The 23463-nt window shown below is 36.0% G+C and overlaps 1 protein-coding gene across 3 annotated transcripts in view; it reads right to left on the bottom strand.

Annotated features, from left to right (window-relative positions):
• Nucleotides 1-5466, bottom strand: part of LOC128547189 (uncharacterized) — a 37173-nt gene extending 31707 nt beyond the window's left edge. For 2 of the 3 annotated variants that reach the window (XM_053519010.1, XM_053519012.1), the window contains exon 1: nt 5360-5466. The gene's annotated coding sequence lies outside the window, so the exon portion shown is untranslated. Of the gene's footprint in view, nt 1-3105; nt 3211-5359 lie in introns of those variants that run through there. The other variant, XM_053519011.1, reaches the window with a different exon arrangement.
• Between the last annotated feature and the right edge of the window lie 17997 nt (nt 5467-23463).

The following is a 23463-nucleotide window of genomic DNA, read 5'->3' as shown; positions in this document are numbered from 1 at the left end:
AGTGATGAGCTAAATTTAGATGATGACTTTAACTGGAAATATACTTATAGACGTCCCTTTACAGTTACAAATGACTCAGTTTTAACAATGGTTTCAGCTTGAAATAAATCATAGGATTCTTGCAACAAATTACTTATTACAAAAATGAATATATAAATGATAGTTTGTGCTCTTTCTGTAATAACCAAACTGAAACAATAAAGCATCTTTTCTTCGATTGTCAATTAACAAAGGCTATGGAAGGAAGTTCAAAGATGGATAAATTTAAAATGTCCACAAGTAAATGTAAATTATAATTTTAGGTAATGAAAACTACAATAAAGCAACAATGAATTTAATTCTTTTGGCCAAGTATACTATATAGCGTTGCAAAATACATAACTTGGAACCAAGCTCTCAGCTGTTTCAAGGTTAAGCATTCAGAGTTGTGCAATGCAAAAATGAAAACAATGCATCTAAGTCTGACAAAAAATGGAGTGGATATTTACCATTGTACACCAATTACAATTAAGTTGCTAATTTTATTTATATTTATAGCCTGATCTGTCCAACACTGCACCCAAGCACCCGAACCCCTCCCCACCCCCCACCCACCCCACCCCGCACTTTATATTTTTTCTACCACTTTCAAATAATTCGTAATGCATTCAACATCTTATGTAAAATGCATTTACATATTGACCTTTGAGCTCATTTTTATGGGTTTTTTTTAAATATTAATTTCCAGAGATTAAGTACATTACATTGTAAGAAGTATAACTGGTAATGCAAAGACAAATAAAGATGTAAGAGTTACTTCTCCTCATTCACTATATTTGTCTTTCAAATTTCGCTCGGCAAGGCAATTTGTGTTTTGAAAAATAAATAGATGTTACAATTATTTGTGTAGGATAAACAAGACTTTATTCCTGATGAAATACAGAATAAAACTTAATATGACACGATCTTAAGTAATAACCGATAATTTCTCACAGTTAAATTGCGAGTTATACTTCACTCACTATATTTTATATATAATGTATACTGAATCGTTGACATTAATGTATATATTTTCGAAAATAAACTGGGTTTCTTTTCAGTAGGTCCTAAAAATATATTTCTGCCAAATAGCTTTGAAAACTTGACAATACAATCAGAGTAGATGGTTTATATCTTTTTGCTTCTGACAAAGAAGACCTCTAACTTTTACGCTATAGGGTAGAGATGGTACCTAAAAAATCCAAATTCATCTTTACAGATTTTTTTTCAGAGTGAAATGATAGCTAAGTGCACCAATTTTCTAAATGTATTGATGGTTTTTCTCTTCACCATGTAAAAATAGAAATATTTGATATTTAAAAATGACTTTCTCAAAATATCTGAAGCAAAATGGACAACTCTTGTATTGACCTTTTTCAATGATTTTAGGATTTCCCCAATTATAGTCTATATCAAAAGTTCCCATAGCTAAATAAATTCAATAGAGTATAGTGTAAGTTTAGTCTACTTTTAACACTTTGAAAGAGCCTATACTGAACTTCCTTTTGTCTTTTAATAAAGTCAAATTCCAAAACTAGCCAAGAGTCTAAAACGCTTGAAAAAATTCCGAGTGAAAGAGAATGACATGCTCTTTATCATAAGCTTACCAAAACATACCAAAATTTACCTGAAAGAAGTTATTAAAGATTTTATAATGTAAACAAACCCCTACACCATTTTAACATCAATATTTTTCACTCATGAATGCACTCAATTCAGGTGATAATTGCTGATATAATTGTAAATGAGAGGCCCCAACAATAACTTTTTTTTTCAAGTTGTGTAAACAGTTTAAGTTGTAAATTAATGTTGATATCTGAAGTTACCCACTTACCTTGTTTACAACAATAAATAAAACACCATATAGTTTGTTTAAGGTAGTTGACCTGTATCGAAAATCATCAAATAATCTCCATATGCTTTTTCAGCATTTATTCGTTTTTCAAGGAAAGCAATGATCGTGATAGTTCCATCCAGAGAATGTTTACTTGCTTAAAATACTTTACATTGAATCATTACCTATCAGCTACCTTCAAATGTTGTAATTACAACCACTGCCTTAAACATTGTAATTATATTTGATGAAAATGATTTTTTGTGTTACATTATTTGAAGCAAAGTACTCCTGAACAATAAGAGAAACTCTTCAAAATGACTAAAGCATAAGAAACACTTTCAAAATGAGTCACTGAAGTGATAAATATACGCAATCTAGCTACTAGCACAAAAGTGATACCAATTTAACTTTTTTGTTATTTCTCATTGTTAGATATATAAATTTTACATTTTAATATATAAATTTTGTGTAAACCAATGTATCACCATTGAGAACAATAGATAACTTTGACTAAAAGATCAGAATTTTATATACGTTTCTTAATTTCGTAAACTTTCTTTAAGGAATTTATTCATTATTTTACATTATCTTCATGCACTACTAAACTTTCTATCAGGGCCTCACTACAACATATAAAATAACTGTCAGTGTAAGCCATGAGAAAAGTGTGCATGTTAATTGTATATTGAATACAATGAGATTTAAACAAATGTAGGTCATATTTTGTCTGCCTGATCAGTTGTTGGAAAAAGGACCTATCTGATTTTTCTTTCACTTTTGACCAATGTTTTATGTTGGCTTCAGTTTATTAGTCAATTCAGAGTTGTTCCCCTTAGATTTTCTTGGGTAGGTACCATCTCTATATAGGGGTATGAGGAAACCCTGCTCCGCTCACTTGCGGTTACATTCTTTTATGTACCAAATGATCTGAATGAATCTGGAAGAGGCTCACCAAAGAAATATTTCCGTGGAATCATATCTAAATAAGTTTAACAGTCATGAAAAAAGCGATTCTCAAAAGTTCCGTTATAGCTATAAGACTATATGGAAACCTTCTTTGCCCCTCACGGCGATGTTTAAATTAACATATAAAATGATCTAAAGGAAATTGGCTGACAGCCACCCAAAAAAATGTGTGCACAACAGCATATCTAATAAGAAAATTCGGAAAAATTTCAACCATTCTATACAACTTAATGGGGTCAGGAAATAGTGTTGAAAAAGGGGTCAGTAAGGAAAAGAATTCTTACTTTCGATTGCTATCGCAGCCGGAACTTTGCATGGACGACCAAGATTTCCGTGTATCGAAAAGAGCACCTACAAGAAATTTTCCTGTTATGTTTGGACAAATCTGACCCTGTGGTTAAGAAGAAGACGTTCATAATAAGTACGGGGGCTGATAACGAACGTACGACGGACTTCTAATGATCATAGATACACCAAGAGTACGACATAATAGGTGAAATAAATATGCTCAGGATTATCTGTAAACTAAATCAGAATAATAACTATAACAGGTTTTCATGTTATGCAAAATTCTTCACTGAATCTTTTAAGAAAATTAACTTAACTATTTAATGACGTAAAAACCGTAAGAATTACAAAAGAAACATCTCTTATTTTGCAATGCAGAACGACTAAGGATAATATCCATTCTCAAGTTAAAGCTTTATAAGGAACTAACTGGATAATGTATGACATAATGCCAGAAACAGGAAGGAAGCTGTCAACTGTCAGCCCTCTGTGTTTCTCGTATGGCATTTTCTGTCGGGAAAAAAAACACTTAACAGAAAAATATTAACTAAATTTTATTGTTGTATAAAACAGTAATGACCAAACATTATGATAAAGTTAAAAAACGCAAGTGATTCAAGCTAAAACTGTGAATTAAATAGACATAAATGTTTTGAGATTATCCCTAAAATACAGTATGAGTATCGGATTACGATCTCGATTTAGGACGAAGTAGTCAATCGTTTTTCACTTGGGCCAGCTCAACATAATTTCATAATGTTAAGTGCGGTAACAAAAATAAGGTCTGACTTATTATAGTACAGAATCTAATACCACCACTATGCGGTGGGAATATAGTTTGACTTTATCTATTCGTCCACCCGTCTGTTCGTCAGGAAAGATTGTGTTAAGGCGCATATCGCAAGAAGTATTGAATGACCGTCTTGAAATTGTATACAAATGTACTAATTTTATTCAACATTAGGAGTTGCGCACCCGAGTTTTTAGCTCATCTGTGCGCACTGTGTGCTCAAAGTGAGCTATTGTGATAGCACTGTGTCTATCATCTGTCTTCATCTGTAGTTCACAATTTCACTGTGAACACTGTAGATGTTACAATTTCAGCCCAGTCGTAATGAAACTTGGTCAAATCATAAAAAAAACTTGTTAACACAGTCTAGATTCCATCACAGGAACTGTATAAAACTTGGTCAGAATATTTGAGTAACAAAATCTACATCAAGTCTGAAACTGGATTATCTAGGGTCTAAAATAAATGTCACCAGATGAAGTTGTAGAAAAAAAATCATTGCGAACACACTAGACGCCATGATGTATTTTCGATCCTTATATAGCCTTGTAAGAATGTTTGACTTTATAAAATCTAGATCAAGTTTGAAACTGGATTGTAATATGGGATCAAAAACTGGGTCGCGATGTTTTTCATAGAAAAATAAACATTGTTATCACTCTAGAGGCAATATTATCTTATAAAACCGGATAAGAATATTTGCCTGTATCAATGTTGGTTAGGTCGCACCAAATTGATTACTTGGTCAATGGATTCCCCGCTCCGTTTTTTTTTTTTTTTTCAAAATAAAACAAAAAAATGTTGAAAATCAGCTTCCGCTCGCTTAACACTCGACAGGCTCAATTGCTTATCTGATATATATGAACATAAGCATAACGTTCGTCTTAATTAAGTGTTGGTACAGTTTGAAAGTTGGTCATCTGATGCTGAAAGGTAGATCAGCAAGTTTAAACATTCTTGAGTCTGGTGTAGATTAAATGTCACTCATATCACCAACGTAACGTTTTGTGAACATTTATTCAGCGTGAGTGGATCATGCAAGTGCTCCCAAGTATAAATAACATGACAAGTAAATGAACTTCTACATTTTATATGGTGGCGTATATAGAGTAACTTTTCATGTAAACAAAGACAAGTTTTTGACTTCCACAAGAAGAATCCTTCATCAGATTCTGATAAGTAACGATTCAATTTTTCCCTTTAAAACCACTTATTAAAACACAAAAAAAAAGTTCACAGTGTTTCCGCCATTATGAGTGATGTTACCGAGTGAATCAAGCAGTATGGAAATGAAAACGTATGACGAACATGATAACGAGTCGTATCTAGTGTAAATCTAATTTCTATTTTGGAGGCGTTTTTGTTACATCTATACTTAATCTAATAAAGCAGATACATTAAACTTAATATCAGCAAATCATTAAAGCTTATTTTTTATATAGAAAGATATCAAAATTTACCTTTTTGTAAATTTTCTTCAGAAATAAAACATATCCAGGGCTTTCTTCCGCCATGTGGAATTTAATGTGTCATAGCGTTATCTATAAACGTTATTGAAGGGAGCATCTCAAAACACTTATTTATATTATCCAGTTTTGTAAGTTTCGCATGGTTCATAATAAATGAAGTTGTTTTGTTATAAAATTTGTATCGTGATACCCTGCATCACAAAGATTTTACATTCACTATGTATTTTGTATAAAAACTGTTTATTTTTGTATTTTAAACAATATTAGTGCAATATTAGATGCTTAGTACCCAAGATTTTAAAAGGAAATATTCAGAATAGCAAACACGTGCTTTTCTTAATTAACTCGGCACGACTATGTGTCGTAAGGCCAAGTTCAATATTACGTCGGCCGGTCTATCTATATATTTATTTTATGATATTAAGATATCACTTATAGGTTATTGTAAAATATAATTATTAAGATTGAATTTTATTTCTTCTTCGTTCAGACGGATATAAATCACATTGGGACTTCTTATAAATCATTGAAAGGAGAAAAAGTCAATTATATAAAATACAGTACTCTCTGCTTGAACTTTATGTATGACTAAGGGGTATGTATACACCCTCTGTTGCTTTACATATAAGCCATGGAATTAATTGAAGACAAATATCAAAATTTTATGACGTCTGCTCACTCAAAACAGGGAATACTCCTTAAAATGCTGTGAACATTTAGAATACATGGAGACACTTTCAACTTATCCTAGTGTTAACTATTTTGGGAACGGAAGCTCGAAATTCATAACAAAAATATAATATGTTTCATATACAATATTTTTCTATGCATTTTCTATTCCAAATATTTTTTTCATCACATCATTAACTATGCCTGCCTTTCAAGCCGCTTTTCATGGCATTGCACGCTGCGTATCATTGAAGGTTATAATAATAATAATAGTAACTTTATTCAAAGTATAATTGGCTATATCCAGTCTAACATATGGTCCTGTAACATAATAATCTAAGTATGTAACATAGACAGTGAAGTGAAAGATATAAATTGAAATAACGTTCCATGCACACCGCCGTATATTAACACATCTGCGGGAGTATCTAAATTATTTTTGTACTTTTAACATGTACTGCTACATGGAGTGGACGATAGCATGCATTTCCATAACTGCCTACGAACAGATCAAACCGAGCCTGCAACATTTTCGTTTTTGTTGTGTTAGGCAAACTGTGAAATTCCCACTTTTTCTATTTTATAACAGCGTTAAGATTGTAATGTTAGAGAGTTTTCATCTTTTTATTTCGAACTAATCTATCATTTCTTAAAATATTACATAAATTTTCTGATTAGTAATGTTGTTTTTTTAACCGTTTTACGTTCAGATATTTATGATTTATGAGACTATGAGAATGTAACTATGATGGGTGGAATATAGAATTCTAGGTAACTTTACTACTTACGATAGAATGGCGTAAACATCAAAGTGGTGTATAGTTTATCGACAGTGCAATTTAAGTTATCACATGGAGTAATATGAGCAACTATTATAACTTTATTAAGAGACTTTTGTCCTACATTTTGTTTTCAGAAACGACGCCGATTTGGCATCAGTACTGAGCATGCCTGAGAATGACGTTACAGAAAACGCGCGGCGGCCATCTTGGATGTGAAAAAGTCTATGTTTCTAAAATTAACATCGAAGTTACTATAAATCAAGTTTTAAAAGAAACTGACTAATCAGAAAATACTTAGATCTGTAAAAGACCGGGTAATAACCACCACAGCCAGGAGAGTTTTAACACTCAAACAACCGACATGTCTAGCTACAGATGCAAACTCAGACTCAGCAATGATCGTTACGTGCAAGTCAACGAATGGAAAGGCGAGCTCAGAGTCGATATCAGAGAGTGGCGGGATATCAGTTTAACCTTGATAAAAACCGGACTGTACCTTGACAGAACATTATAAATGGTCTCCAAACTGCGGATATATCAAAATAATGGGCGCCCCTCAACAGAAACAAACCGGGTGTGGGTATAGTACCGCACTAGGCGGCTTTGGAACGACATCGAGGCCATTTGTCGGGTTTTGAGCATTTAGTTCATCTGCAACGGGAGCAAATAATAATAAAAAACTTTAGAAATAACTCAACAGATCAACCGACTTATATATGTTGACATTTGTATATCTCGCTGCGACTTTGTAATAAGATTGGTTTAGACGGGAATATCGTGAAGCTATGGAACATTTACTCGACATTCTAGAGCAATATTTAGAAGACACTAGAGTAACGCCTTCTTTGTACTCTACTGTATTGTAATATGTTTTAATAGCGTTGTAAAAATACGTTTTGGTATATGTGGTCAATACAAATGACTAACTGGAAGCAGTATTTGTCTTCTTTGTATTTTGCCCTTATTACTCACACGTAAAATACAACATTTCTCCCTTATTCTTTGAACGACTATAGCGGCGTTTGGTATTAAATGAAATGGTTTGGCCAGCACTAATTACATTTAAAAAATGTGCGATCACTCCTGCGTACAATCCATCAAAGTAAACTTACCTGATCCTTACACTTAGATATTCAACATGGCAGTGAATGAATTCTCAGGCTACAACGTAATAAACAGAGTCGAAGCAATGTAGATATTGGTCTTTATAATAAATAACGTTAAAGCAGTATTCTTACTGGTTTGTCATACGACGCATTCTGACTCACAAATCGCACGCGTGTGACTCAAAAGCAAACACTGACAACTCCTCCTCCTCCCTTCACCTTTTCCTTCTCCTCCAACTCCCTCCTCCACCTCCATCCTTCACCTCCCTCCTCCTCCCCTCCCCTTCTCCTCCACCACCCTTCTACTCCACCTCCTCCTCTACACCAAGAAAGCGTAAGAATGGCTAACTGGCAAAACAGAATAAGGCAATGTTTTTTTTTTGTTTTTTTTTAAAAGTAATTTTACATCTGTCATACAAATGAATAAGTGCCCTGTTTGCCATCAGTCATTCTCTAGGACTGACAGCATGCGGAAACATCAGCGTTATGTACACGGGAGTGACCAAATCACTAGAAGTTATTCGACATCATTACAAATATCAGGGACTTCTACAGAGATGGCGTTTCAACATCCATTTTCTATGGTCGTTTCAGGTCCTAGTGGTAGCGGAAAAACTGAATGGACCAGAAAACTGCTCTTATCAAATCACGTTAGACCTTAGCCTCAGCGTATCGTATGGTGTTTTTGGGCAATGGCAACCTTTGTACGATGAACTTCAGCGTGAAATACCCTGGATCGAATTTGTACACAGTATTCTCGACTACTTGAACGATTCCCAATACATAAATGTCAATCAAAGGAACTTGCTGGTCTTTGACGATTTGATGACTGAAGCTAAATGTGATCAAAGAATCGCAGATCTCTTTACCAATGGGAGTCACCACAGAAACATATCTATCATATATCTCACCCAAAAATTGTTCCCGCAAGGTAAAGCCTGCAGAGATATCGCCTTGAATACGCAGTATCTGGTTTGTTTAACAATCCTATATATACACAGCAAGTGGCAACCTTTATAAACGCAGCATCCAGAACGCACGGTTATTTGGTGGTAGACTTGAAATCGGGCAAACCAGATCAAGACCGTTTACGTGAAAATGTTTTTGAGACAGACAGTCCAGCTACTAAAAAGAGAAAACTGATGGATGAGGACACGTATGCAAACGTTGAAAAGAATCAATTGTTTGGCGATGGAGAGTTGTCTGAAACTGATGACGATAATGATAACGAAGATGAGAAAGAGGCGGAAGGGGAATATTGACAGGAAACTAGTGAAGTTGAATGTACCACCTGGACTACCAAAAACAGAAATGGCAAGGCTGAAAGACCATGTAAATGTGCCAAGCTAATCATGCGACAAAAGAGATGTGTATTTTGAAAGAATAAGCCATTCATAAAATGAAATGTTTATATGAACCTCAGATTAAATACCATGCCGTCTCAAGATATCCTGAATGTCATCCTAGAAATGATCAATGATATACTACCGGATATACGTAAATCGGCCAGAGACTACCTAGCTGAAATATTATAACGTCAATCTATTATTTGGATAGATGTCCTTTGTATAGATCAATAATGAACACGGCCGAACGACTGCATCTTAATTCGCATGTACAAACCTGATTTGAATGAAGTGCTGATTCACAAAAAGTGCGAAGAAAAAGATGATGACGATGATGATAATAATGATGATGAGGAAGAGGATGATGAATAGTTTAGAGCAAGCGTAAGAAAGCAAAAAGAAGCTACACAAACAAAAATGAGCAATCATCTAGTACTTAAATTTGTTTCGCCCGTAGCTACGGCGTATGAAATAGTTAAATATCAATGGGAAAAGGACATCAAAAAAGTGAAAACGTTCCTTGATTGGTGGAAACGACAGTACCCATTACACAGTCTACAAGATTGGATGTATGCTACCGGGAGACAAGACATTGTCCCTTCTGCAGCTAAACACGTATGGACTAAAAATGAAAAAAAAAATGGATAGACGTCAAAGTATAAAACGAGGGACCCTATATGAACAGTCCCTTCGAAATATTATACTAAAAATGGAAGAACGCATATTTCGTCTTCGTAGGCATGTATATTGTGACTTATTAAGTTGAATGATGACTGTTTTGTCTTATTTCAGTCGATACATGAAGTCTGTATTAGTAATACAAGTTTGCACTATAAAAGTTCTAAAGAAAAATATGGTTTTGTTTTTTATTAAAGTAAAGCACTTTAAATATTTTACAGAAATTATCTAAACCCCGGGGAAATCCTATATCTCCCATGTCGCCACAACATTCGTAAACGCTTTTCCAGAGGTGAAACATCTCATCAGTGTGTCAAAAAGTGTTGAAATATTTTCCATCTTTTTGCGCTAAATTTGGGGTCAGTTCAATTTATAACGCACCTGTTCTAAGGCTATTTTTGTACAACTATCTCATTAATTATTTTTCATTCGTATTAATTAATTTACAATGTAACTAGTTTGAAAGTAAAGACAAAGCTTTGTGTTTGAATTTACTTACAGAAACTAAGCTGTCCTTCCTTAATCGCAATGCTACATTTGTCGCATCGGTAATAAGACGGTACAAAACCATAGTGAACTTATATACTGTTGGTGCGCAGTTATTGCTTTTTACAAATTTAAGTTGACATTTATGTTTTTGCAAAACCCATTAAGTAGTAATTTATTTTTGTTTTGCAAATAACTTAATTTAAGCGTTATTTTTCCTACGTTGACCGCTCGTAACGGTGTGTCTTTTAAATTGACATTTATAACGTTTTTGTACTGATTAAATAGAATTGGAAAAATCGATCCGTGTTATCGCTTGCCAAAATACTGCTGTGGGTAGTAAATGTAATTATCATTGGTAGAGAGCACCTCACTGTGCCCCCTTCAAAGAAGAAGTGCTATATTGTTTTGCAGATGTCGGTCGGTCGGTCTGTCGGATGATCCCTATTGATTTTGAGGTCAGTATGCCAAAGGTCAAGATCACAGTGACCCGGAACAGTAAAACGGTTTCCGGACGAAAACTCAAGAACGCTTGGGCCTAGGATCAAGAAAAATTAATAAAGAAGTTGATGATGACCAGCAGATAACCCCTATTGATTTTGAGATCAGTAGGTCAAAGGTCAACGTCACATTGGCCAGGAACAGTTAAACGGTTTCCGGATGATAACTCAAGAACGCTTGGGCCAAGGATCATGAAAGTTGATAGAGAGGTTATTCATGACCAGCAGATGACCCCTATTGATTTTGAGGTCAGTAGGTCGAAGGTCAAGGTTATAGTGACCCGGAACAGTTAAACCGTTTCCAGACGATATCTTGAGAACGCTTGGGCCTAGGATCACGAAACTTAATAGGGATATGATCATGACCAGCAGATAAACCCTGTTGATTTTGAGGTCAATAGGTCAAAGTGTAAGGTCACAATGAACCAGAACAGTAGAACTTTTGTTTACAGTGAGCATATAATTTCTGTTAAATTACTGAATGCATCAAGGGGGACATTTCGTGTTCTACGAGCTCTAGTTTCGTATCAGTTAATTACATATAGCGTGGTGTAAAGATCAAGAGACCAAGTTTTTACTTTAATAGTTGATCAAAGTTTACTGTCATTTGACGGTAAGTTGTAGAAGAGAAAACGCGTTTACTACTGAGATTGACAGAGAAAACAAAAATAAGAATTAAATTGACCGTAATGACTCATAATACTGTATGTTTGCGATAGGCTTTCGTCCAATTTAATGACATGTAATAAAATACCGATGGGCTTGCGCGCGTATGCATGGAAAAAAACAAAAATAAGAATTAAATTTACCATAATCACTCTCAAGACTGTATATTTGTGATAGGTTTATTGATTTTTCATCGAACTTAATGACATGTAAGTTGTAATAAAATGTTGATGGGCTTGTGCGCGTTTGCATGGATAAATTATAATTGTCACTGTGTATATATTTATTTGATTTTTAACGCATCTCAAAATAGAGCTTTTTGAGACGATGGTCTTGGTTTATAGTTCATGCATACATACAAAATAAGGGCAGCATGTTTGGCTAATGTTAGATTATTCTATTTAGCAAATAAAATAACATTGATTAAATGTCTCCGTTAATATTTCGGTTAAAATACTGGCAGGTATTATTTGTGACTGTTTTAAAAGAAAAGATAAATTCACATGTTGGACTATCTAGTAAAACAGGTCAGTCATTTTTTTACGGGTGCTATTTGTAATGAATTTAGAATGGTTTTGTCTAAAATGGGTATTTCTTGGTTATATGAAAAATTCGGTCAAAAAAGCAGCGTGCTAAAAAATGAAGCAAGAGTATATATGACAAAACTACAAAAGTGACATTTTTTAAAAAATGAGTGACCAAAATTGAAACAAGCCCTATGGGAATTTACGTGTAAGGCCAGCATTTTTTAATTTTCTGGTTTACGGGAGCGCCGACCCTATTTTTTGACAAAACAAAATAAAAATAAAAGTCATTTTCAGTACTTTTATTTTCATTTTACCCGCCGACAGTCCGTAATTGCTGCTGCCAAAAATAAAAGTTTAACTGTATGGTAGAGGTTTTTAATCTGGATCAGTAGACGCATGAAAAATGGCGGCCTGCATAAATGTAAATTGTGCGAAATTAATTGGAAAAATATACAAGTTTACAGACAATAATCTTTGGAATGAGTTGGCAGAGATAACAAGTGTTGTAAAGAAATTGGATCTGAGTAGAAATTACGGCACCTAAAGCCCAACATTAGGAGTAATCACCTACGAAAAATGGCCTTCACTATCAGTACAGATGTTGAAAAATCTGGCGTATCACATGTACAAGATTTGTTGTCTGTATATTATAATTGGACAACGATCGAATTCATGTGGGACTGTCAGAAAAATACCACATTTGATAAAAAGGAAAGAAACCAAAGAAATGGCAAAATGGAAGAGCAAAAGTGAGTATCAACTTGCTAAACATATTTTTTTTTTTTACTTTGAAGTCTTGAGGGTTAGAGAAGAAAAAATACTAATACCACAATATTCAGTAGTTCTGTTCAAAACAAAGTGCAATTTCAATGTAAAATGACATGTCCCTGCAAATGCTTGACAATGATACATGTGATAAAAGATTCAAACTAGTCAAAATAATTGGACCGTCAGATTAAAGGTTATTTAATATTTGTGACAGGCAATCTAATCCAGTGGAGATATTGGACATATATAAAAGATTATCTCAATATTTCCTAGGATCAAGTTCTAGCCAGGTACTATAACTCAAAAGATAATTATGAAACATGAAACTCCGAGCAATATATTGTCATGTTCACTTAATAAAGTATATCAACAAAATCTGTAAGAAGACCCTTTGAAAGTATGTTTGGGACAAACATTCAGACACTATATGCCACATGTGCCTTTGACACTGAGGAACACATAATGACATATCCAGTAATAAATGTTTTTTTCGGACTCATAACGTATTAATTCCAAGTCCCATCTCAGTGAAGGGTCTTATAAAGCTCTGATAATGTTGTCAGAACATCGGCCGATAAGGTTGTTATTTTGTACACATTTTAGCTGAACCAAAATTCAGATTGTTTTGGCTTGTCGTACAATATAGGTGGCACTGACAGTCAGCAAAATATAAAACAATATTCAAGCCACTGAAACTTAACCAAAGCAATTTAATTTTAAAGCCAGTGTCACTGAGTGTGCATAATATTTATCAATTCATAATTTTTCATTTCTAGTATGACAATGCCTGTCTTTTAAGACTCCATCTCCAGCCAATCAATATGCATATATGCAGGATGCAGACCTAAAGTAGTCATTGCATATACCCATTTTAAAGCAGTTTTTATTCATGTTTAATTATAATAAACATTATGCAGTGGTCTTATGATATGATAATGTCAACTGTGATATATGTATATTTAATAATGAAAAATGTTTCCACAAGTCTATTTTTACTTCAAAATAGATACATACAAAAACACAAATAGTGCATATCCTTGGTGACTTTGAAAATGGCATTATTCATACAAGCTACACATAAAGAAAACAACAGTATACTGAGATGATGAGATATAAACCAGTTCAGAATAGGTCATTTGTGAGTGTGTATGCAATTTAAGCTTGCAAGCTTTCGTTTTCTGTGGTTTACAAAAAATAAAAAAATTGTATCCTTTTGGATGTTTTATTTTTATTTATTTGGTCGACTGCTCAAAATTGGGACTTTTTTTTTTATTTGTCCCCCCCCCCCCCCCCGGACCCTAATTTTTGGAAAAATCTCCCGTAAACCAGAAAATAAAAAAATGTTGGCCTAAATGTGCAAAAGCTAAAACGGTAAGGGCAAATACGATTACGTCATGTACACAAAGCAAACAGAAATGAGATAATGAGTAACAAAATTACAACATCAACGGTTTTACTATATCTAATATTGGTATGGTACAGTGTCAAAGTTTAGGGCAGTGATATATATTTATTTGATTTTAATTACATTTTAACGCATCTCAAAATAGAGCTGGTCACTGAGCACTACTGCTAGTACTGCTACTGTTGGTACTTCTGTAGCTCACTGCTGGTACTGCTACTGTTGCAGCTAACTGCCACTGCTGGTACTGCTGTAACTCACTGCTACTGCTGCAGCTCACTGCGCCTGCTGTACCTCACTGCTATTGCTGGTACTGCTGCAGCACACTGCTACTGCTGGTACTGATACTACTGCAGCTCACTGTTACTGTTACTATGCTACTGCTACTGTTCACTGCTACTGCTGGTACTGCTACTGCTACTTCTGCAGCCCACTGCTACTCCTGTTATCACTAACTGCAACTACTTCTGCTGGTACTGCTACTACTGGTACTTCTACTGCTCATTGCTACTACTCATAGCTACTGCTCATTTATACTGCTTCTGCTCGTTGCTACTGCCTCTACTACTTCTTACTGTTACTGCTGGTACAGCTACTGCTCAGACCGCCCGTTTAGCTAAGTAAGGAGAACGCAGATCTGTATGTTCTCCGTGACGATTTGATAGAAGACATTGTGTCTGAATTCTTTTTCTTCCACCTCTGATTCATGTGGGGAAGTTGGCAGTTACTTGCGAAGAAATGGTACAGAATCCAGGAACACCTTAGGCTAACTGCCCGCCGTTACATACCTGAAATACTTTTGAAAAATGGCGTTAAACCTAAAACGAAAAAATAAAAAACTGCTACTGCTCACTGCTACTGCTGCTGTTGCTAACTGCTACTACTGCAAGCGGCTGGTACTGCTTCTGCTGCTGCTACTACTGCTACTGCTGGTACTGCTACTGCTGCAGCTCACTGCTACTGCCACTACTGCAGAGCTGCTGGTACTGCTATACTGCTGCAACTCACTGCTACTGTTGGTACTGATACTACTGTATCCCACTGCTACTGCTGCAGCTCACTGCTACTGTTGGTACTGATACTACTGTTCCTCACTGCTACTGTTGGTACTGATACTACTGTATGTCACTGCTACTGTTGGTACTGATACTACTGTATCTCACTGCTACTGTTGGTACTGATACTACTGTATGTCAGTGCTACTACTGCAGCTCACTGCTACTGTTGGTACTGATACTACTGTATCTCACTGCTACTGTTGGTACTGATACTACTGTATCTCACTGCTACTACTGCAGCTCACTGCTACTGTTGGTACTGATACTACTGTATCTCACTGCTACTGCTGCAGTTCACTACTACTGTTGGTACTGATACTACTGTATCTCACTGCTACTGTTGGTACTGATACTACTGCATCTCACTGCTACTGCTGCAGTTCACTGCTACTGTTGGTACTGATACTACTGTATCTCACTGCTACTGTTGGTACTGATACTACTGTATCTCACTGCTACTGCTGCAGTTCACTGCTACTGTTGGTACTGATACTACTGTATCTCACTGCTACTGTTGGTACTGATACTACTGTATCTCACTGCTACTGCTGCAGTTCACTGCTACTGTTGGTACTGATACTACTGCAGCTCACTGCTACTGTTGGTACTGATACTACTGTATCTCACTGCTACTGCTGCAGTTGACTGCTACTGTTGGTACTGATACTACTGTATCTCACTGCTACTGCTGCAGCTCACTGCTACTGTTGGTACTGATACTACTGTATCTCACTGCTACTGCTGCAGCTCACTGCTACTGTTGGTACTGATACTACTGTATCTCACTGCTACTGCTGCAGTTCACTGTTACTGTTGGTACTGATACTACTGTATCTCACTGCTACTGCTGCAGTTCACTGCTACTGTTGGTACTGATACTACTGTATCTCACTGCTACTACTGCAGCTCACTACTGCTTTTTTTTTTTTTTGATTTAACGTCGCACCGGCACATGATAGGTCATATGGCGACTTTCCAGCTTTAATTGTGGAGGAAGACCCCAGGTGCCCCTCCGTGCATTATTTCATCACGAGCGGGCACCCGGGTAAAACCACCGACCTTCCGTAAGCCAGCTGGATGGCTTCCTCACATGAAGAATTCAACGCCCCGAGTGAGGCTCGAACCCACATCGATGAGGGGCAAGTGATTTGAAGTCAGCGACCATAACCACTCGACCACGGAGGCCCCCTCACTGCTACTGTTGGTACTGATACTACTGTATTACTTCTATACTGCTGCAGCTCAGTGCTACTGTTGGTACTTATACTACAGTACCTCACTGCTACTGCTGCAGCTCATTGCTACTGTTGGTACTGATACTACTGTACCTCACTGCTACTACTGTACCTCACTGCTACTACTGTACCTCACTGCTACTACTGCAGCTCACTGCTACTACTGCAGCTCACTGCTACTGCTGTACCTCACTGCTACTGCTGCAGCTCATTGCTACTGCTGTACCTCAATGCTACTACTGTACCTCACTGCTACTACTGTACCTTACTGCTACTACTGCAGCTCACTGCTACTACTGCAGCTCACTGCTACTGCTGTACCTCACTGCTACTGCTGTACCTCACTGCTACTACTGCAGCTCACTGCTACTGCTGTACCTCACTGCTACTGCTGTACCTCACTGCTACTGCTGTACCTCACTGCTACTACTGCAGCTCACTGCTACTGCTGTACCTCACTGCTACTGCTGCAGCTCATTGCTACTGCTGTACCTCACTGCTACTACTGTACCTCACTGCTACTACTGCAGCTCACTGCTACTACTGCAGCTCACTGCTACTGCTGTACCTCACTGCTACTGCTGCAGCTCATTGCTACTGCTGATACTGTTACTACTGCAGAGCTGCTGGTACTGCTACTACTTATACTGCAACTATTGCTACTGGTACTGTTCACTGTTACTGCTGGTACTAATACTGCTCACTGCAGCTACTGCTCGAAGCTGATACTGCTTACGCAAATTTTTCGATTTTTAATTTCTGACTGCTACTGCTTATACTTTTACTGCTACTACTGTTATTTCTTCTGGTACTGCTACTATCATTTTCATGTTGCAGTATTCGCAGTTTAATTACCCCCTGGTTAGGTTAGGTAAGGCCGATCGCGCTCCAACACATTTTTTATGAAATGTATCATTTTCAGTTTAAATTTACGACAAGAATACTTAAGATATTTTTATTTAAAGATATATTCGTGTAGAACTATTCATGTACTATTCAAGGTATTGATTATGTTCGAAATCCGACCCTAAGGGTCGTCTTTGCTCAACTTGCATGCCATGTTCGACCGCAGAAATGCACTAAAATACTTCTTTATCTAAAATAATATGATTTACATCAGCTAAATCTCAATCTAACACGTTTATGTATATAATAATTAGTTCTGGAAACATACGAACTCGTCCGAAGTTAAGCTGCCGATGACAAGAAACAGCTGTTGGATATATTGGTCGCAATTTTTTTTCTAAAATTTTATCATATTCAATATATCGTAAAAAGCCGCATTTCTTTTTTTTTTTCAAAATACTTAATCATATTCAATATATCGTAAAAAGCGTAAGGAGTAACATATCAAACTGAAATTTATTTCCCTAAGTATTTGGAAAAATTGTGGAATCGAATATAGAAGGAACTTTTTTCACCCAACGGAAATGCCATCGGGAAAGTTTCCTGAACTTGGGTAATTTTTCCTTAAAATTTAAGCCGTAAAATAAGGTTTGTGTTATAATTAGTTAATTAAGATATTATCCTTGCCAGTGTTGAAAAATGAATTCAAACGACACATACAACGCGCACTTATTTTGGAAGATTAACCGAATAATCGTAGGTGAATAAACTTGTCAGAAAATTAAAACACATTGTGAATTTCTTAAAGGAATTATATGTACATGAAACTTTTCAGGGTACATCGACTTAAGTAATTAAAATTTTGTTAAACACAGATAAGGCGGATTTTGAATTTTCTTTTCTCTTTATGCGCCTCATTGACAAAGCAAGAACACTTCACAGAGAATTTTCAAATACCTCTAACAATGTAAGTACTTCAACTGAAAGCGCAATTTATGGATTTGGCATATCTCCCGATGTGGTTTACAAGGCGATACCCCCAATGTGCTACTAAATGTGTTTGCATTGTCCTAGTTCTCAATTTGTTTTACTTTTCTATGTTTTATGTGATTGTTCCTTCCTATCTTTACACATACATAGATATGGTATTTATTATCGGGGGAGAGGGGGACGCTGCGTTCTGGGAGCGTGGCTTTTCCTTACAGATCTTTGTCTTAATTTTTACATCCGCAGAAGCGCACCAAAAGTAACATTCAATCTTAATAAATAACATTTATAAAAGAACATCCCCTGATTTGTGTCACTGGTACACCCTTCTGTTACAGTTATATTAAAAAGTGAAAAATATCATGTTAGTTTTGTATCTGTAACTACTACTGTGTAAAATATTCATATCAGTACAAGGTCCAACATATAATAGAATCCTGTGTTAGTAAGTAAAACATTATATAAAATATTATGATTCTAAATAGCAGTGATAGCTTACTAAAATGATTTTAGATTTGCAGTAATTAGTTTCTGCATTTACTAGTTACAAATTGCCCTATGAGGTCATCTCATGATGCCAAAACATGTATGAAGTTTAAAAACATTTGCTTGGCAGTTCCTGGGAAACCTGCTTACATGCTTTAACCAATATTTTTTTTTACTTAAAAAGTGGCACTTTTTTGAAAAAATAAAATCTAGAGTAATGAATCTTGTAGTAAGAGGCCATTTTATGATTCCCTAGACATGTGTGAAGTTTAAAAGTATTTGACTTGGTAGTTTTTTTTTAGAAAACTACTTACATGCAAAACTGTAACCAAATTTTTCAAGTTTTATCGAAATAAAAGCTTAAATTATGTAACTTGTCCTGTGGTCATATGATGATACCGAATATAACAGTGAAGTTTGAAAGCATTTGTTCTAGTAGTTTTAGAGACACCTGCATACACGCACAATTTTTGTGACACAGATGACAATAGCTTTACTTTTGCTTCATGTACCAAATTCGTAATAGGCTACTACCGGTGCAACACCGGAGGGGAATATTGTAATGCCTTCCGTCCATCCGTCCGCAAATCTAGATCCTGAGATAACTCAAAAAGTATTCAAGCTAAGCTTGTAAAAATTGGTATTTGAATAGAGGGCAATATGTAGATTATGTACGTACATGACTTATGCTTGTAGGTCAAAGGTCAAGGTCACTATTGAAGGTTAAAGTAAAAATTGTTTCTGCTCTGTAACTTTTATATGCATTGATGGATTATTTTAATGATATATACAAACGTTCCCCATGACGATGTGTCAACGCGTCTATTTTTGTTGGTTAAAGGTCAAGGTCACTTTTCAAGGTCAAGTAAAAATTATTTTTGCTCCATATTACTTTTAATTGCATTGAAGGATTTTCTTTACTACTACAAAGAGATGTTCCCTCGGTGAAAGGTCATGGTCACTTTTGAAGGTGAAGTAAAATTGTTTCTGCTCCGTAACTTTTATATGCATTGATGGATTATGTAAATGCTACATACAAACGTTCCCTATGATGATACAATGTGTTAACGCATGATCTATGCTTGTCGGTTAAATGTCAATGTCACTGTTCAAAGTTAAGTAAAAATTTATTTCTGCTCCATTACTTTTAATTGCATGAAAGGATTTCTAGTACTACACAGAAATGTTCCCCATGATTTGACTATGTGTCGCGCACATGACCCATGCTTGTTGGTCAAAGGTCAAGGTCTCTATTGAAGGTAAAGTAAAATTGTTTTTTCACCGGTAGGAGACTTCTGTATCACCACTGCAATACTCGGTCACATTTTTTACAGATATAGAAATCAATTATATTCCACATGTGCTAGTCAGATTGTTTTCAATTTGTAAGATATTTGAAGGATTTGGTAGAACCTGTGAACGGTTGAATACTTCACCATTTGATCAGTTCATGCAGTATCTGTCGGCTGTTTTTTTTTACCGCTCGATAAACTTGATAATCGTTTATATTCGCACATGGAAAGTCTATCATGTCCCAAAGTCATGTTAAGTCGGAATTCTTTTAGAAATACATAAATGAAACAAACTTTTCAACACTAGTATGTAACTCTAGTTCCTATCATTATTGTATCTACTGCCAAACCCTCGCAGTTACGCTGACCACCGCTACCCCTCGCACCCCTACCCCACCACCACACACTTTTTATTACAAGAAGTTAAGCGAAGAGAATTTTGCTTTTGATTATAGCACCGTTTCTACATCCCAACGTGTATCAATAAATTATCCAAGTGATTGTTTGACTTGTGCTTAAACTACATTGAATATTACACCAGAACTCCTATTATTTATCATATGAAAATAAACACAATTTCAAAGAGTGTGCAATACCAATTCAGTAAAGAATTAAATGCTAGTTATGAGCATTTATACGGGTTTAATCCTGCAACTTTCGATTCTTGGAGGATTTGCATTAAAGTCCCAATGTGGTTTATGCCAGTATAAACGCACAAAAATAATTCCTTTTATGAGAAGTTGTTTCTTCAGTCAAGCAGAGCAACTGTGACAACGGCTCATCAATTTATTTATTTATTTGGGTTTTACGGCGCACCAACACAGTATAGGTTATATGGCGCCAAACAGGACTATAAATTTTGGTTCCACATCTCATTTACATCGAAATAAAAACATGAGGTATGGAATCAAAAAACGGCTCATCAAAGGATGCTAAGGACAGAGCTTGGTAACGACAGAGCTTGGTAACATACATCCAGCTGGTAATGACAAGGACAGAGCTTGGTAACATACATCCAGCTGGTAATGACAAGGACAGAGCTTGGTAACATACATCCAGCTGGTAATGATTATACTAATCGGCACCACTCGATACAATATTTTGCAATGTTGATCTTAAAGATTCGTGTCATCGAATAAAGGACAAACTGTGGTGCCATCCTTTATGGTGACACAAAAACAATTACAAAATGTTTAGAATATGGTTTTGGAGCATATATCTGCCAAGAGTAACAAGTTCACTCAACTGAATTTTGTCTCATTTAATTCAATCAAGAACACAAAGTTTTTACTAGATTTTTTTAACAAAGGATGTTATTTGAATATACAACAAACTATAATGCAGCATGTCTGGGTTTGAATTTGCATGTTTGGAACACTACAACTGCCAAATGTTTTATTTGGGTTTAACGGCACACCAACACCGGTAACATGATGCCAAACAAGACCAAAAATTTTGATTTAGCAGTTCATACATATATGAGGTATAGAATTAAAACTTTTATACCTACTGGAATCACAGATATTGCGAAACCAAGTGTACAGGTCCTATCAGTCACCTCTTACGTTCATGGAAGGGATAAACAGTTTATACAAACTGTGCCTGAACTAGGTATTACCTGCCAATTACTTTTAAGTATCTATCAAAATATACCATCTTTCTTCTAGTATAATTTCATTTTTAAATTGGTAAGAAAATGTAAGAAATGTAATGAAAAACTTAATTCTATTAAAGGGAAGTAATTTAAAAAAAGTACACTTGCCTGGGTCCAAAGGCAAATCATCTTATTAGGCCTAAAACAAGAGCTGTCTCCATAGGATGACACATGCCCCCGATGGCACATTGAATGAATACTTATGGCCGATGTTAGAGTTTAGGACCTTTGACCTACAGACCTGGGTCTTGCGCGCAACACGTCGTCTTACTGTGGTACACATTCATGCCCAATAATTTTAAAATCCATGCATGAATGACAAAGATATGGACCGGACACGCCCATCAATGCACTATCATGAAATATGACCTTTAACGTCTAAGTGTGACCTTGACCTTTGAGCTACGGACCTGGGTCTTGCGCGCGACACGTCGTCTTACTGTGGTACACATTCATGCCAAGTTATTTGAAAATCCATCCATGGATGACAAAGATATGGACCGGACACGAATGCACTATCATGAAAAATGACCTTTAACGTCTAAGTGTGACCTTGACCTTTGAGCTACAGACCTGGGTCTTGCGCGCGACATGTCGTCTTACTGTGGTACACATTCATGCCAAGTTATTTGAAAATCCATCCATGGATGACAAAGATATGGACCGGACACGAATGCACTATCATGAAAAATGACCTTTAACGTCTAAGTGTGACCTTGACCTTTGAGCTACGGACCTGGGTCTTGCGCGCGACACGTCGTCTTACTGTGGTACACATTCATGCCCAATAATTTTAAAATCCATGCATGAATGACAAAGATAAGGACCGGACACGCCCATCAATGCACTATCATGAAATATGACCTTTAACGTCTAAGTGTGACCTTGACCTTTGAGCTACGGACCTGGGTCTTGCGCGCGACACGTCGTCTTACTGTGGTTCACATTCATGCCAAGTTATTTGAAAATCCATCCATGGATGACAAAGATATGGACCGGACACGAATGCACTATCATGAAAAATGACCTTTAACGTCTAAGTGTGACCTTGACCTTTGAGCTACGGACCTGGGTCTTGCGCGCGACAAGTCGTCTTACTGTGGTACACATTCATGCCAAGTTATTTGAAAATCCATCCACCGATGACAAAGATATGGACCGGACACGAAAATTGCGGACAGACTGACAGTTCAAAAACTATATGCCTCCCTTCGGGGGCATAAAAATTCTTTGTTTCTGGTAACATGCTAAAAAGGAAAAGGGGAGGTATGTCAGAATTTTTTTTTTTTGGATTTTTTTTTTTAATAAGTGAGACTTTTAGGAAATTATTTTTGTGTCAAAATATGAATACAAATAAAGGGGTTATGCCTTTAGAGCATCAGTAAGTTGATTTCTAACATCACTGACCATGTTTAATTTAAAGCATAAACAAGAGTGCCAGAATGTCACAATATACGCCCATCACAGCAAATTTCTTTACTCTAGCACCTGTATTTGGAAATGGAATTTTAATTTTGTGGTTGTTTAGTAATCATTGTAAGTCATTTGTTTTTCTAAGTCCACAAAAATAACTCCTTACCAGGTAGAGATACCTTAAAATACACCTA

Source organism: Mercenaria mercenaria, chromosome 12 (assembly GCF_021730395.1).
Source record: "Mercenaria mercenaria strain notata chromosome 12, MADL_Memer_1, whole genome shotgun sequence".
Taxonomy (NCBI): domain Eukaryota; kingdom Metazoa; phylum Mollusca; class Bivalvia; order Venerida; family Veneridae; genus Mercenaria; species Mercenaria mercenaria.
The sequence above is the reverse complement of the archived record's forward strand: the minus strand, read 5'-3'. Positions and strand labels throughout refer to the sequence as shown.